The sequence below is a fragment of the Lepidochelys olivacea genome (assembly GCF_965140295.1).
Source record: "Lepidochelys olivacea isolate rLepOli2 genome assembly, chromosome: 2".
In the NCBI taxonomy this organism is placed as follows: domain Eukaryota; kingdom Metazoa; phylum Chordata; order Testudines; family Cheloniidae; genus Lepidochelys; species Lepidochelys olivacea.
Genome location: NC_140412.1, coordinates 83793127 through 83811232, shown reverse-complemented (window position 1 = coordinate 83811232; position 18106 = coordinate 83793127). Strand labels below are relative to the sequence as shown.

Below are 18106 nucleotides of genomic sequence, written 5' to 3'. Positions count from 1 at the left end.
AGGAAACACAACCCTACAAGAAAGAAAAACAGACAAATACAAGGAGGATTATTTTACAAAGAAGGCATGAAAAGGATCTGAAGAACCAGGCTGAAGTGTTACAATTCCATAGTGATTCTCCTGTGCAATAGCAATGCAGAAACAGGAGATGTCAGCAGAAAACTTGGATTAATAAAATTCAAAAGTCAGCAGAACCTTTCAGTAACAGAGGCTTAATCCCTTATGGAGGCCAAGAACACAAAGTTCTGTGGCTGTCCAACAGATGCTAAAAACCGATTTAGACTGATGTCTATTTCCAGGTAGAAGAGGCCCATATTCTCATATGCTGTGGTTATGGAAGGTTCTAGGATTAACAGAAAATCCACCTGTTCTCTGAAGTATCCACAAGAGCTCACTCAGGTTCCAAACTAAAATCAAACCTGTGAAGGTCAGGATGAGTGAGTGGGTTCCCGTGAAAGAAACTGTTTAAAACCTAGATTGTGTCCAAAGTTTGCATGTTGCCATCCATACGAGCATATGGAGCTGTGGTCTGAGGCACCAGATATGATATTATCACAGGATTATAGATACCCTGTCTAGTTCTATTTTCTGAACCATTTTGGTGATGTGAAAAAAACAGGAGAAAGGCATAACCAAATACACAGGTGAATGGGAAAGAGAAGGCATTCCTCTTCCATGCTGAGGGACACTTCTGCAAGAACAATGTTATACTAGAATCAGAAGTGTGGGACTTGACCTCTTGAGAATTCTTCATCTAGTCCAGTCCCCTGCACTCAAGTCATAACAATATAATAACCAAACCATTCCTGACAAATGTTTGCTAATCTTTTCTTAAAAATCTCCAGTGATGGAGATTCCACAACCTCCCTAGGCAATTTGTTCCAGAGCTTATCTACCCTGACAGGAAGTTTTTCCTCATGTCCAACCTAAACCCTCCTTTGCTGCAATTTAATCCCACTGCTTCTTGTCCTATACTCAGAAGTTAACGAGCACAATTTTTCTGCCTCCTTCTTGTAACAACCTTTTGTACTTGTCCCCCCTCAGTCTTTTCTTCTATGCAAACCCAGCTTTTTCAATCTTCCCTCAGAGATCATGTTTTCTAGACCTTTAATCATATTTGTTGCTCTCCTCTGGACCTTCTGCAATTTGTAGACATCTTTCCTAAAATCTGGCATCCAGAATTGGACACAACACTCCAGCTGAGGCCTTCTCAGTGCGGAGCAGAGCAAAAGAATTAGTTCTCATGCCTTGCTTGCAACACTCCTGCTAATTCATCCCAGAATGATGCTTACTTTTTATGCAAGTGTTACACTGTTACATACTTAGCTTGTGATCCATTATAACTCCCAGATCACTTTCCACAGTACTCCTTCCCAGGCAGTCATTTCCCATTTTGTATGTATGTAACTGATTGTTCCTTCCTAAATGGAGTACTTTGCATTTGCCCTTACTCAATTTCATCCTATTTACTTCAGACCATTTCCTCCAGTTTGTCCAGATCATTTTGAATTTTAATCCAATTCTCCAAAACACTTGCAACCTCTCCCAGCTTGGTATTGTCTGCAAACTTTATAAGCGTACTCTCTATGCCATTATCTAAATAATTGAAGATATTGAACAGAACCCAACCCAGAACTGATTCCTGCAAAACCCCTCTTGACATGTCCTTCCAGCTTGTCTGTGAACCACTGATAACTACTCTGCGCGAATGGTTTTCCAACCAGTTATGCATCCACCTTACAGTAGCTACATCTAGGTCGGTGTTCTTCATTGCAAGGCCTGGAGCGAGTGGCGGCTCCCATCAATCCTAAGTGTGGCTCACTAAATTCCCTCTAAGCTGTGCAGCAGGCTATAAATAGCAGCGCAGAAGCTCTATAGGGCCATGCAGCAGGAACCTGGAGAGGAGAGAGGTAGTGGGTGGGCGGGAACTGGGGAGGGGAGCAAGTTAGGGCTTGCAGGGCTGCTTGCTAGCAGAGAGAGAGATGCACACCCCTTCCCCGGAGCTAGCTGCTGCTGGCACTTAGAGGGCTGGGGGGGGAGGGGGAGAAGTCCTCTGACTCCAGCCCCGGGGTAGACTGCCTGCATGCCAAACACCTCATCCCCAGCCCCACTTCAGAGCCTGCACCCGCAGCCAGAGCCCTCATCCACACCACCCTCCCCCCGTCCGCATCCCAACCCTCTGCCCCAGCCCTGAGCCTCCTCCTCCACCCTGAAGCTGCCACAGAGGTGAAAAGAAAACAGGAACAAATTGACCAATGAACATTTGGACTATCTTACCAGAATTGCAATGACATTACAGATACTGCAAGAACAAAGTCAAGGTGGAACAGGCACATTTTTGCTCATCCAGTTGTTAAACTAAGTTTTGCATTATTCTGCTCAAAGTTTATTCGCATAGGTGCCTTTTTAATTCCATATATTTTCCTGGTTATTTTATAAAAAAAGAGTACTGTTTTACTGTACAAATAGACTAACTTTTAGTTACACAAGGGGCTCTGTAACATTACATCACTGAGTAGTAAGCAATCTGTTAATTTAGTAGTTGATGTGGCTCTCACATTGAAGGTTTTTGGCCCCCACTTCAAAAATAGTGAAGAGCACTGATCTAGGTTGTATCAAAAGCTTTACTAAAGTCAAGACATACCATATCTACCACTTCCCCCCTATCCACAAGGCTTGTTAGTTACCCTGTCAAAGAAAGCTATTAGGTTGGTTTGACAGGATTTGTTCTTGACAAATCCATGCTGACCGTTACTTATCACCATATTATCTTCTAGGTATTTGCAAATTGATTGCTTAATTCTTTGCTGCATTATGTTTCTGGGTACTGAAGTTAAGATGTCTGGGTCTAATTTACCAGATTGTCCTTAATCCTCTTTTTATAGATGAGCACTATATTTGCCATCTTCCAATCCTCTGGAATCTTGCCCGTCTACTGAGTTTTCAAAGATAATAGCTAATGGCTCAGATATCTCCTCAATCAATCCCTTGAGTATTCTAGGATGCATTTCATAAGGCCTTGATAACTTGAAGACATCTAACTTGTCCTTTCCCTATTTTAGCCTCTAATCTTACCTCATTTAACACAGTGAACGCTAGAGAAGACATCTAATCGCTAATAAACTTTTTGGAGGGGGGAGGAGGTCATGTAGTACTTTTGCCATTTCCACAGTTTCTGTTATGGTCTTTTCTCCTTTACTGAGTAATGGGCCTACCCTGTCCTTGGTCTTCCTCTTGCTTCTAACGTAACTGTAATACATTTTACTGTTTCCCCTTCTGACTCTACACATTTAATCTACTTTTGTGCCTTGGACTTTCTAATTTTGTCCCTAAGTGTTTGTGTTGTTCATATTCATCCTTTAGGTCAAATTACAATTTCTACTTTTTTAGGACCCTTTTTTTCAGTGTCAGACCATTGAAGATGAGGTGGTTACTCACCCTGTGCAGTAACTGAGGTTCTTCAAGATGAGTGTCCCTGTGGGTGCTCCACTCCAGGTGTTGGTGCGTCCCTGCACCTTTGGTCAGGGTGTTTTAGTAGCAGTGTCTGTACAGGTCGCGCATGTGTGGTGCCTGCCTCACAGCACCATTGTCGCTTCATCTAGCACGTACACAACCCGGACTCCTCAGTTCCTTCTCTACCGAGGTCCGCCATTTGAACTCCAAAGTAGAGGGGAGGAGTACAAGTAGAGCACCCACAGGGACACACATCTTGAAGAATCTCAGTCACTGCACAAGGTGAGTAACCTTCTCTTCTTCTAGCCATGTCCCTGTGTGTGCTCCACTCCAGGTGACTGTAGAGCAGTGCCCTCTTTAAGATGGGAGGGGCTTCGGAGTTGACAGGTTGAGTGAAGATAACATAGCTAGGCCAATCCATGTATGCGCTTCTGGGCCTTATGTGATTGTGTAGTGTTTAGCAAAGGTGTATTCGGAGGCCCAGCTGGCAGCTTTACATATGTCTACATGAGGGACATTGTGCAAAAATACTACTGACGATGTTATTGATCTGGTAGAGTGTGTTCTGGTCCCCACGGGCAGTTGTATGCCCTTTAGTTGGTAGCATAGGTGAATACATCTAGATTTCCATTTTGAGAGCCTCTGCGTAGATATAGCGGCTCCTTTGGACCGTTCTGCAATAGACATAATAGTTTTGGTGAAGCTCTAAATGGTTTCGTTCTCTCCAAATAGAACGCTAATGCTCGTCTAACATCTAGGGCAGTGGTTCCCAAACTTGTTCCACCGTTTGTGCAGGGAAAGCCCCTGCCGGGACGGTTTGTTTACCTGACATTTCCGCAGCTTTGGCCGATCGCAGCTCCGGCTGATCGCAGCTCCAACTGGCTGCGGTTTGCTACTCCAGGCCAATAGGAGCTGCTGGAAGCAGTGGCCAGTATGTCCTGCAGCCTGCACCGCTTCCAGCGGCTCCCATGGGCCTGGAGTAGCGAACTGTGGCCACTGGGAGCTGTGATCGGCCGAACCTGCAGACGTGGCAGATAAACAAACTGGCCCGGCCGGGACTTTCCCTGAACAAACAGAGGAACAAGTTTGGGAACCACTGGTCTAGGGCACGCACTGTAGCTTCAAGTGTGTTCTTATGTGGTTTGGGAAATAATGCTGGAAGATGTATTGGTTGATTTATATGAAAGGACGAGACTATCTCAGAGACGAATTTTGGATGAGTCCTTAATGTAACTTTACCAGGTCTATCATGAGAGCCCTTATTTCTCTTATGCATCGAGCCGATGTGATTGGTATTAGAAATGCAACCTTCATGGAAAGGTGTAGTAGGGAGCAGGTAGCCAGAGGTTCAAACAGTTTTCAAGCGAGACCTTTTAAAACCAAGTTTAGGTCCCAAGGTTGTGTGGGCAGTCTTACTTCTGGATAGATGCTCGAGAAATCTTCTGGTGATTGGGTGAGCATTTTTTGGTGAAAAGCAGCGATAGCCACAAGGTGTACTTTTGTTGAGCTGATGGATAGGTCGGATTATTTTAATTCAAGAATGTAATCTAGTATCAGTAGAAGGGATGCCGACACCGCTGTGAGTTGTTTGGCGGTGCACCATGTAGTAAATCTCTTCCACTTTCGTAGGCAGGTTTTACAAGTAGATTTTCTACTGTGGAGTAGCACTTGTTTGACCTGTTCTGAGCAATCTAGTTCGTCATTAAAGAACCACAGAGGAGCCATGCTTTCAGTTGTAGCATCTCTATGTTCTGACGGTGAACCTGACTCTCGTGTTCTGTTAACAGGACCATCTGAAGCAGAAGAGTGACTGGAGCACATGCTGACATCCGTGTTCAACCAGACACCTTAACATGTCTGATTGGTCCCTCAGAATCCGAAGCATCTCATCCTGCACCACACACTCATGCTCATGGGAAGCTTTCCTGCTCTCCATGTCCACATCTAACTTCCCATGCAGTGAACTCCTCCATGCTCTCAGCTCTGTGTCAACTCTTCCCAAGGCATTCGTTATCTTGGTGAACATGTCCTCCCATGTTCTCCTTTTAATCACCGAAAGCCTGCTTTCAGGTGTTGATGACATGCCGAAGGACATTTCCAGCTGTCAGTCAGGGGGAAAAAAAATAAAGGCGCTATTGTAAATGCAGAAAATATTTCCATAGCAAGGCAGTTTTCATGAAAAAAAAAAAAAACCCTTATTACATTAGGTGCAAGCCATAACAATCAGAATCCATAACTGTTCACTGTGCCGTTTTGCTGTTCCAGCAATGGTGAGTAGCCCACCCCCTAACCCATCGAGTCATGGGTGACCACACTTTTAATCAAGTTTATAGCAGGCTCATGTAGGGAGCACAGGTAGCTAGTCGAACAATGGCCCTTCCCTATAGCACCACAGGAAGCTGTTTACAAACAGAGCGGGGGGGGGGGAACGTTTTCACTCCCAAGTCATGGAATCTCACTTGTGGGGCCCCAGTCCCCTATCAGGGCCAGTTCAACTACTTGCCGACCCATGCAGAGCACAGTAAAGGCACATTAGCGGCTGCGTGGTTTGGCAATCTGGAATGTGGGGGAGGGAAGGATCTACATGATCTTTTTCCTTGTAAGAGCACTTTTAATGAGAACTTCCTCAGTTTCCCCTAGGTGACCCTACGTGATAGACTCCTGAGGGTAACAGAGGCAGAAAGGAAGGAGATGCTTCAAGCATCTGGGTATAAACCCGGTCCTTATGCCATTATGCTATGTACCACAATGACGACAGCAGAATTCATTCAGGAGTTGCATGGGAAAGTGTCCTACCATGGTGGAAGAAATAAGACTGCCCTGCCCACAAACCTTCTGCACAGGATTGCAAAGTACCTCCATGAAAGTTTCCTAGAGAGATCCATGTAGGATCCCAGGCTATCCCAGTCCACATAAACAGTATTTTCTGGGGGCCACCGTCTGCGTAGCTGGAGCACCCTCTTGTAAGCAGAGAGCCACAGCACTCACTTTTTCCTCACAGTAAACATGCAATACCACCAAATGCGTGTGCCAACTAAAGTTTCAGTGGACTTTCTTTGTAATTGTATACTCACCAGAGGTGCCTTCCCCAGCATCACGGTCGGGCCACAGTGATGTCTTGCAACCCAGAGGGCTTAAAAACATTTCCTGATTCTCAGGGAGAGCGGATCCACCGCTCACCTGTCTCCCATTCTCTTCCTCTTCCTCATCCACTGTATCATCCTCCTTGTTGTCTCTAGACTCTCACACCTCTGAGGTGCCCACGTTGCTTGTGGGGGTACTGGTACAGTCACTCCCAAGAACATTACATGCAGTTCATTGTAGAAACGGCATGTGTGGGGTTCAGCACCAGAATGACTGTTCACCTCCCTTGCCTTCTGGTACGCTTGGCGAAGTTTCTATTTTCACACGGCTTGCTGTGTGTCCCTCATGTAGCCCTTCTCCCCCATTCCATGAGCGATCTTTGCATAGAGGTCAGTGCTTCTTCTGCCGGATCCGAGCTCTGCCTGCACAGACTCTTCTCCCCACACAGCAGTGAGATTCATCACCTGCTGCGCAGATCAGGCTGGAGCGCATTTGGGGAGTGTAGTCTCCTTGACCAGCTGTGCTCAAGCTGGCATGCTCCCAATGCTGAACAGGAAATGGGAAATCAAAAATTCCTGGGGCTTTAGCAGGGGAGGGGTTGTTTCCTGTGTACCTGGCTGCAGTGTAGCAGAGTTGAGAACGATCTCCAGAGTGGTCACAGATGAGCATTGAGGGACACCTGGAGGCCAATTAAGTCGAATTACACAACACTGCATCTGCACTACCTCGCAGTCCACCCAAAAAAGTCGAATTAAGCGCTACACCTCTCACAGAAGTGGATTACACAAGTCGACATTAGAGGCGACTTAGGAACCGGTAGCGTAGACACATACATTAACAGGTCGACTTAAGGCAGCTTCCTTCGACCTACCTCTGTAGCGTAGACCAGGCCTCAGTTACAGATTGTGTTAACTATGCTTTGAGGAACAAACAACAATTTCTCTCCTTGCAGAAGATGAGATCTCTCTCCAGTCCCCACCCCTTTTAATCAAACCCAAGTTCCCCCTTACAACAACAAACCCAAGTCTTCGGCTGTCAATTTCCATTTCTATCATGGATGATCCACTTGTCTCCAGGCTGGGTGGAATCTGTGGACCTTATTACTTGAAAAAATAAAATACAAAATAAATAAATAAAGGAAATTCTCAAGTAAGCACTGATACCCCTTTTTTCTATTTTCCCTTGTGCTAAGGTCTATAGAGCTATTACAACAAGATTTTCACATCAGTGTGCCTCCCAGGTGGGAAACAGGCTCATCCTTGAAACAAGAATATCCAAGACAAGGTCTGTAATGGATTTCCTCCATCTTTCCCCAGGCAATAAGTGGTGGAAAAGACTTCTACCAGAAAATAGTCACAGGATAACCAATATGCTGAATTTGGTTAACTTGCATTTTCATGGCCATGAAGCTGCCAAGCATCTCTCAGAAGATAAGACTACTTTGCCATGAGAGAGACTGCTAGTGTTCCTAAGGACTGGACTTTAATGCTTGACCAAAAGAAGGCTATTTCTTAAATGTACTTAGGAGAACGAATGCTACGATAGTAGTGAGGACTGCCTGTCTGAATTATAGTTACAGTACTGGGTCTTGTTCAAGAAAGCTCCCAATTTAAAAAAAAAAATTGGAGGGAACTTCAGGGACAAGATGCTCCTCCACTGTCAGCGATTGAGAGTTCTGGCTCTGTCGCCAAGCTGCAAGCCATTGTAATGAATCTGTGGAACACAGCATAATGAAGAAGATACAAATCCTACAAGAACTTTGTTGTTGACCCCTGTCCCCCCTCTTTAGGGCCAAAAGCCACTTTCATGGCACAGATAGTAGGATATAGCAACCTTAATCCATGACAAATGTTCCACACACACAAAAGACCTCATGTAATTCTTATAATTAAATTAATCCTAATCCACAGTCTGGATAAAACTATAATCTGCCAGATGCATTTTCTACTGATGTATTTATATGGTCATTACCCTTGAATAATCATAGTACTACCCAACTATTCAGAAATAATTTAAAACAGACATCTTTCTTTCCAGCCTGAAGAAATAGATTGATTAGTTTCTATTTGTGCACGCACACAAAAATTTTAGAGGGAAATCTGAACTGAATTGAGTTTTGAGTGATATTCATAGTAATTCATGTCTTGTGGAGTGAGTTCCATAGTTTAGGGCCAGTTCCTTTGAAAGTTGTGTGTACTTACAGCCTCCCCTTACTGATTAACCAGTTTCATAGTTCCTGTATCATATCAGTCATGGAAGGTCATGACTGTGAGAAAGGAGCACTCTCTCAAGTAGGTAGGGCCAATCCCATGAAGAATTTTTAATATCAGGGCAGACTTTGAACTGTACTCTGTATTCAGTTAGGAGCAAGCACAAAGTGTAGGATGGTGTTCACAGCAGGCAGGTGGTGCATTTTGTATGAGTTGAAATCTCTCCAAAAGAAGTGTTTTCATTCTTAAATATGCAGTACTGCAGTAATCAAGCCCACAGGTCCAAAATGCATGTATCAATTTGGCCAGGTCTGTGGTTCACAGGATACCATCTTTTGGCCAACTGTAAATAGACAGGGGTGGGCTTTTTTTTTTTTGGGGGGGGGGGGGGGCATAAAAAAAGTACTTGTGGCACTTTAGAGACTAACAAATTTATTTGAGCATAAGCTTTCGTGAGCTACAGCTCACTTCATCGGATGCACACAGTGGAAAATACAGTGGGGAGATTTTATATACACAGAGAACATGAAACAATGGGTGTTACCATTCACACTGTAACAAGAGTGATCAGGTATGGTAACACCCATTGTTTCATGTTCTCTGTGTATATAAAATCTCCCCACTGTATTTTCCACTGTGTGCATCCGATGAAGTGAGCTGTAGCTCACGAAAGCTTATGCTCAAATACATTTGTTAGTCTCTTAAGGTGCCACAAGTACTCTTTCTTTTTGCGGATACAGACTAACACAGCTGCTACTCTGAAACCTGTTTTTATGCCAAGGCTCTTTGGGCATCTATAAACCATGAAGAGCCCAAATGAACCCCAAGATTACAGATTAACAATGAAAGCACACATGTGCACAACAACAGGGAAGGCTATAGAGTACGCAAGTTCTTCAAAGTACTTCCTTCAGGTTCAGTAAGATCAAGTTTCAGCTTTAGTTCAACTGCTCTTTATCAGGGTGCTGATTTCTGAAAAGCTTCGAGAGCACTAGGGGTCAATGATATTTGCATTTGATTAAATGAGTGTTGGCTGCATTCTGCTGTTATTTCTGCCCACATTGTCTCACCAGCTCTATTGCTTTATGTAGAATGTTTATCATCATAACGAAGAGGACTGAGCTTGTGTGACTCTGCGGGCAAAAAAGGAAGAACAGTTACCCATAACAACCCTCTGGGTCTGAAAAAGGAACTGATTCATCTCAGTATGTTTCCATTCACATACAGGACAAGAGAACTTGATGATCAATGGAGTGAAGTGTCTAGCAGAGAATTAAAAAAAAAAGTCAGAATTTTTATTAAATACACTCTTTTTAGAGTAAAGTATTAGAGGGGTAGCCGTGTTTGCCGCTTTTACAGATCCAGACTAAGAGTCCTGTGGCACCTTATAGACTAACAGACGTATTGGAGCACAATCTTTCGTAGGTGAATACCCACTTTGTTATTCACCCACGAAAGCTTATGCTCCAATACGTCTGTTAATCTATAAGGTGCCACAGGACTCTCTGCCACTCTTTTTAGAATATTTCCCACAAATACCATGGGAATGAAAGGTAAGGTTCTACAGGCTGCTCTCTCCTTAGCTTTACAATATCCTACAGCAAGACACTGACATGCAAAAACTTTTAATTTGGGATTGAAATGTACCCCAAGTAATCCTCAGGGGTTGTTTGTTTAAGAATTTCTACTCTGTATCCACTGAATCCAGAGATACAAGTTAGAGGTTTAGTTTTCAACATATACCTCATTAAACTTCACATGTAACTGTTTTGAGGGGGAAAAAACGTGACGTGTTTATATTTTGAGATTACTGAAGACATTGTTAGTGTTCTAATGAAATATGCATTATTTGATAATTGATAATGTCTAACTATTTGCTTGCCTGAAAGGGCTTCCGTTTTATTAATGGAAAAATAAATACATCATCACTCAGAAACCAATTTTTTTAAATTAAGGATTTTTTAAACATCCCAGGGTCTTATTGTTTTTCTTTTTATGCTAAACAAAGTTTAAACTTTTAGAAGAAACAGTATGAGCTATATCAGCACATTATTAAATTGATGGGTGTTATCAGCACCAAGCAACCTAATAACTGCTTCCGCATAGCTTTACGACATAGGCTGTACATACGAAAAGGCCTGCATTTTGATTAAACAGCTAAATTAGCCAACCATACAGCCTACATGCGCCTCAAACTTTTGCAAAGTGCTAAAAACCCTTAGCAAGTAAAGGTCAAACCTAGATCTAGAACCCACTTAACCAAGTTCCACAGCCAGTGCCTCCAAGCCAAGTTACTGAATATCTTGGTTCAAGTTTCACCATCTAAAGTTGTGATTAAAATCTACAGATGGAGAAGGGAATGAAGTACAAAACATTATTTTAAAGCACTTGGGTAAGCGTTATTAGCCCGATATTACAGGTAACTACTAGGGCTGTCAATTAATCGCAGTTAACTCACCCAATTAACTAAAAAAAATTAATTGTGATTAACTGCACTGTTAAACAAGAGAATACCTATTGAAATTTATAAAATATTTTGGATGTTTTTCTACATTTTCAAATATATCAATTTTAGTTACATCACAGAAAACATGTATAGTGCTCATTTTATATTTTTATTACAAATATTTGCACGGTAAAAATGATAAACAAAAGATAGTATCTTTCATTTCACCTCATGCAAGTACTGTAGAACAATCGTGAAAGAGCCACTTACAAATGTAGACTTTTTTGTTCCATAACTGCACTCAGAAACAAAACAATGTAAAACTTTAGAGCCCACAAGTCCACTCAGTCCTACCTTTTGTTCAGCCAATCGCTAAGACAAATATTTTTGTTTACATTTACGGGAGGTAATGCTGCCCGCTTCTTATTTACAATGTCACCTGAAAGTGAGACCAGGCGTTTGCATGACGCTGTTGTAGCTGGCGTTGCAAAATATTTACGTGCTAGATGCTCTAAAGATTCATATGCCTCTTCATGCTTTGGCCATCGTTCCAGAGGACAGGCTTCCATGCGGATGACGTTTGTTAAGAAAATAATGCATTAATTAAATTTGTGACTGAACTCCTTGGAGGAGAATTGCCTCTCTCCTGCTCTGCTTTAGCCTCATTCTACCATATATTTAATGTTATAGCAGTCTTGGACGATGACCCAGCATATGTTGTTCATTTTAAGAACACTTTCACTACAAATTTGACAAAATGCAAAGATAACAATGTGAAAATTCTAAAACTAGCTACAGCACTCAACCCAAGATTTCAGAATCTGAAGTGCCTTCCAAAATCAGAGGGATGAGGTGTGGGACATGCTTTCAGAAGTTTTAAAAGAGCAACACTCCAATGCGGAAACTACAGAACGCTAACCACCAAAAAAGAAAATCAAACTTCTGCAGGTGGCATCTGATTCAGATTGTAAAAATGAACATGCATCGGTCCACAATGTTTTGGATCATTAGCGAGCAGAACCTGTTATCAGCACAGACACATGTCCTCTGGAATGGTTGTTGAAGCATCAAGGTACATAATCTTTAGCGCATCTGGCATGTAAATATCTTGTGACACTGGCTACAACAGTGCCATGCAAATGCCTGTTCTCACTTTCAGGTGACGCTGTAAACAAGAAGCAGGAAACATTATCTTCTGCAAATGTAAACAAATTATTTGTCTGAGCAATTGGCTGAACAAGAAGTAGGAATGATTGGACTTGTAGGCTCTAAAGTTTGACACTGTAGAAAACATGCAAAAATGTTTAAATAAATGGTATTTTATTATTGTTTAACATCAATTAATTCTTTTAGTCGCACGATCAATCACGATTAATTTCTTTTAATCGCTTGACAGCCCTACTAACTGCAAAGATTTTAACCAAATTGTCTAAGACATACCGTAACATGGTAAATAAAATTTTGGGGTAGTATATTGATGAGTGTATTTCCAACTCTGCCACAAAACTCCTTTTTAACCATGAGTAACTGAAGAACATAGTTGTCAAATCTATAAAATGGATCATGTGCACACTCACATTAGGATTTTACTAGATGTGTGAGTTTCCCCTTCACTTTTCAGGAGTGGCATTAGCCAGTGAGGAATGGGATTGTGAAATTGACAATTAAGATATTCTCAATCAGTATTTTCTCTCTTCAAAGGCTTCATTGATAAAGAAAGTTTAAGTTTCAAATAGCAATATCTTAAATGATTTACCCTTCCTGACTTTGAAATGTTGTCTCTTACATGGACCAATGTACGTCTTTCACTATGTCATGTAACATGATTGTGTTTTGACAGATAGGGGGATAGAAAGGAACACTAAGACTTGCAAACATTTCAAAGAGGTGCTAGTTGAAAGGGTTGGGTGGGGGTTAAATCTCCAGAAGTAATCAGTGAAAACTTGCAGAAAATATTCTAATAGCAAAGGAAACTTATCGCTAAATATTTTAAAGCCAAAGGATCTCTTTTTGGGGGGTAGGGGAAAGGATGCAGAGTTAAATAGGTAAATCAAGTCAGACTAGTATGACTTTACTGATTTCTGTGTTAATGGGACATCCAATCTCATTATACCCAAGAAAGACCATAATGTCTAAATCACATTGTCACCAAATTGCTGGGAAACGTATTCCATAATCCAAAAGCTGCACTTACACATATTTTGAAGCAACAGAATCTGGTACCTCTTCTGAGGCTAGATTAAATTAGCAGTGGATAATGCAGTACACACTATTGTCAAACAGGTTTCAGAGTAACAGCCGTGTTAGTCTGTACTCGCAAAAAGAAAAGGAGTACTTGTGGCACCTTAGAGACTAACCAATTTATTTGAGCATAAGCTTTCATGAGCTACAGCTCACTTCATCGGATACATACTTTCCACAGTATGCATCCGATGAAGTGAGCTGTAGCTCACGAAAGCTTATGCTCAAATAAACTGGTTAGTCTCTAAGGTGCCACAAGTACTCCTTTTCTTATTGTCAAACAGTTATTTTTAAGCCAACTTTCTGAACAAGTCAAGAGGCACTTTTCTCCTGAGGATTAAGACTACAGTGAGTTTGAAGTTTTAAAATTAAGCTGTTTGAGTTAGTCAAATGTCTGAACAATATTTAAGGTGTGAAAAAAAATTAGAACTTTTTGTACTCTGAATTCAAAAATAACCAAGTGGAATTTTACCAAACTACCATTTAAAGTTACTTTTGAATAAAAAACAAGCATGAGACGTTTCAGACCAAAAGGTTTTCCTGCAGAAAGTTTTAAAGTACTAAAACACAAAGATTTGGGCCATTTTCTGACTAATAATACAAAAATGATACAAAAATGGATAAAGTATATTCAGTGAACAAACATTTTAACTAAAAAGAAAAGGAGTACTTGTGGCACCTTAGAGACTAACCAATTTATTTGAGCATAAGCTTTCGTGAGCTACAGCTCACTTCATCGGATGCATACTGTGGAAAGTGTAGAAGATCTTTTATACACACAAAGCATGAAAAAATACCTCCCCCCACCCCACTCTCCTGCTGGCAATAGCTTATCTAAAGTGATCACTCTCCTTATAATGTGTATGATAATCAAGTTGGGCCATTTCCAGCACAAATCCAGGTTCCGTCCTCTCTCTTTCCCCTCCCCCCCACACAAACCCTCTCTCCTGCTGGTAATAATAAGCTATTACCAGCAGGAGAGTGGGTTGGGGGGTGTGTGTGTGTGTGTGTGTGAGAGAGAGCGTGGATTTGTGCTGGAATGGCCCAACTTGATTATCATACACATTATAAGGAGAGTGATCACTTTAGATAAGCTATTGCCAGCAGGAGAGTGGGGTGGGGGGAGGTATTTTTTCATGCTTTGTGTGTATAAAAGATCTTCTACACTTTCCACAGTATGCATCCGATGAAGTAAGCTGTAGCTCATGAAAGCTTATGCTCAAATAAATTGGTTAGTCTCTAAGGTGCCACAAGTCCTCCTTTTCTTTTTGCGGATACAGACTAACAGGGCTGTTACTCTGAAAACAAACATTTTAACTGTTTAATGTTATTAGTGAAACAGACAGCTTGCATTTATTTTTGCCTCTGGCCCTGTTTAATACACGAGGTGTGCAGCAATCTCTCATTAGTGCACACCCTAGTGTCTGACTACTTGTTTAACACACCCTCTGCTGTTTTATTTGATCTTTTCAACATTACATACAGTATTAGATTCCTAGGGCTTGATATTTTGAGAAGTTACCTGATGCTGTGACATGTACTTTTTAAAAAGAAAGAAACTAAAGCTGTAGAACTACCATGCCAACACATAATAAAGTTAACTGAAGAGAGTTATAAATTAAGTAGTTAATAAAAAGCTGTGTGAATTTCTTTTGTTCTTCCTCTTCGTATCATTCTGTATCTATTTTCTGCCTTTATATTTTTCGCCCCAAGTTCACTTTGTTCTTCTTCCTGGCCAGTTCAGCTTTTCTCTCCCAGATGATGTTTTTCCTTGGCTCTGTTATACGTCCCTCATTTACACCTACCTCAGTTCATACTACCCCTTCACTTCTTTGGCACTTCCCATTCTCTTTGCATTAGTTTTCCTTGTCTTATGCTCTCACAATATTTCAAATCTCAATGCATGCACAGCCAGGATTAAAGAGAAACTAGTGCATGATGTGCACAAGTCTGAATGGACACAGAACTACATAACAAGGAAAAACAGGCATGAAATAATCAAGTTGGGAGGGGCAAGAGAGGTTCAAGAAAAGGAATAATGGGGAAGGGGAGGGGAAAAATAAGTACACCTGACAACTACCCCCCCCCCAAAAAAGTGTCCTGCACCTAAAAAATGTTTGATGCATTTAAACCTACGTACATAGAAATGAGTTTGGGGGTTTAAGATATTCATACAATAGATATTACAGTTGTAGCATGCTGATACAGTTTAGTCTAAGAATAGAAAAATATTCAGTACTACAAACAGCATTAATTCAGTCAAATTAAAAGCTTTTTTTTAAATTAAAAGCATTGTGACGAGTAGCAGAAGCAGCCCACATAAGTTGACCAAAGCCTATGTGAATGAGACAGGGAGCATGTAAAGCAGACATTGTTTGTGCTAGCTCTATAGACTAGCCTTTGTTAAACAGAAGTCTAATCATTAAACTTTTCCCAAAAAAAAAGAGTGTAGGTAGGGTTTAGCCAGCTTCAAATGCTATTTTAAAAAATAGTAAAATATGTTTTTCTGCAGAATGCATTGCTAACTTCTTTAATGCCTTTTTTTTTTTAAGCCACAGAAAAGGCTATGCCACACAGAGTAAACCATTCAGGCCAGAAAACATGTATTTTGTTTCTGAGAAATAGCATATTAAGTTGTGGTGCTAGATGGACAAGAACCAACACATACCCAACCTCTTAGGACAACTTAATTTAGTGTAGAGATTTTAAATGCGCTGGGAGTAAGCTTTTACTAAAAGTGTCTAAAAAGCAGGGGCATGAGCGTCAGCATCCAGTCAGTATTGGTTTTATATGTAAGACACCAAGGACTTACACCATTAGTCCACTATATTGAAACTATTTGAAATGTTTTTTTTCTGTCAGCAAAAGTAAGTTTTGGACTATATTTTTTTGTTCTCTTCAAACAAGTGCCCACTAGGGAAAGATAAGAAATAGTTGGAAGTAAATCTCATTCTGAAATTTGTATCAAAAGAACGTACGTTTAAAACTATGACCCACATGAATCCAATCCAACTTATCTGTCCAGTAAGACTCCAATATTAAAGAGAGAGTCAAGCCCTGGGATGGAGCTATGTATAGGCCCTATCTATCTACACTACAATTAGGTCAGGGAACCTGGTTCCAACACAACTGTCCCCCACTTCTGGCTCCAGACTGTAGAGCAGATGAACCAAAAGAAGGCTACGAAATATGGATAAGGTCCAGTCTACACTATAAACTAGAGCAATGTTTGTAACCAAGTTCCCTGACATACTTGCTGTCTAGACATGTTGGGGTAAGCGCTGCCAAAACACCTCAATTCTGCTAGTTGCAACATCCTTGCAATCCCTATGTCACAGCTCCCATGTTATGGCTGTAGTCAGATTTATGAGGTGGACAAGCAGATGTGCTAGTAATTTGCTACTTAAACTGATAAAACCTGATAACGTTGTATACATAACATGGGGAAAACATTTGACTTTCAGTGGTGAAAATAGGGTATAGATCACAGGTACAGCTACCCCAAGACTTAGCTTACAGTGTACATCATTATCAGTTCCCTATGTTAGGTAGGAGTATCAAATTTGTTAAAAATAAGAAATTTCTGAATATCAAGAGTAGTGTTTCCTTACATGCAGAATACTATCACTCATTAGGACTTCAAATATGTTAGCATGTACAGCCATCAACCAGATATTCATATTGCCCCAACTTGCAAGCAATAAATTGACCCTTGCATCTTTTAGAGCATGAATTTCTCAGAAATTACATGAAACAGTATCAGCTTGCATACCCTACTCCCTGCTGTTCAGTATGAGATGTTTATCTGGTAGGCTAAAATACAAGATACTAGAACATCAGAATTCCATAATTAAGTAGTAATTTCTGCATATCTTACAAATGATTAATGCATTGTATTCCACCACCCACGTTCTACGTACAGGTGCACATTCTGTTCGGCACCACATAGCCCAGGTAGAACGAAAGGAAGAATTTTTGCCTTCATTTGAAATTGAATCTTACCAAGGCAAGAAAAGGTAACTCAATAGATGATGAAAACGAGAACAATTGTGTGTATGCCTAACACAGCTTTTCAAAAGTTTATCAGGTACAAAACCTACTTCACTTGCCCTTCACCATGACAATGTTGAAAAACTAAAAATCTATTTTATTCACTTGGCACTTCACCCCAGCAAGAAGAAAATTTTACATAACTGGTTTACTAGTTTATGTAATTTATTGTTATTACTTTTGACAACTGTAAAATTAAGGCATCCAGCAATACCTGAGTCTATTTCAACTTTACATTACAATGCAATCAGAAACTAACAGTACACAGGCATTAGTTTCATATGAATGTCAGCCATTAGCATTTTAGAAAAGCATCTCAAGAACTAGATATTATCTTTCATTTTAGCACATGCTACTCATTAAGATGCTGAAATGCGTCAAGACACTAAAGAATTGAGGAAGCAGCATGGGCTACAGGATCAAGTAGGGGAACAGAAAACTGTCCCCAGTTCTCCTCCCACCAATCCAACAGGCTTGCTAGGAAGTTTTGAGCAAGCCATTTAACCCCATATCTATTTTCCCCATCTGTAAGATTAATTTTCACAATGTTGTAGTAAAGGTGGTAAAAACAGTTAGTATTTGCACAACACTATGTATATGAGCAGTAAGTATTCATAGCACT

At 41.0% G+C, this 18106-nt stretch overlaps 1 protein-coding gene across 2 annotated transcripts in view; it reads right to left on the bottom strand.

Moving 5' to 3' along the window:
* Window positions 1–18106, bottom strand: part of ROCK1 (Rho associated coiled-coil containing protein kinase 1) — a 182088-nt gene that overhangs the window by 160763 nt on the left and 3219 nt on the right. The window lies entirely within an intron of this gene.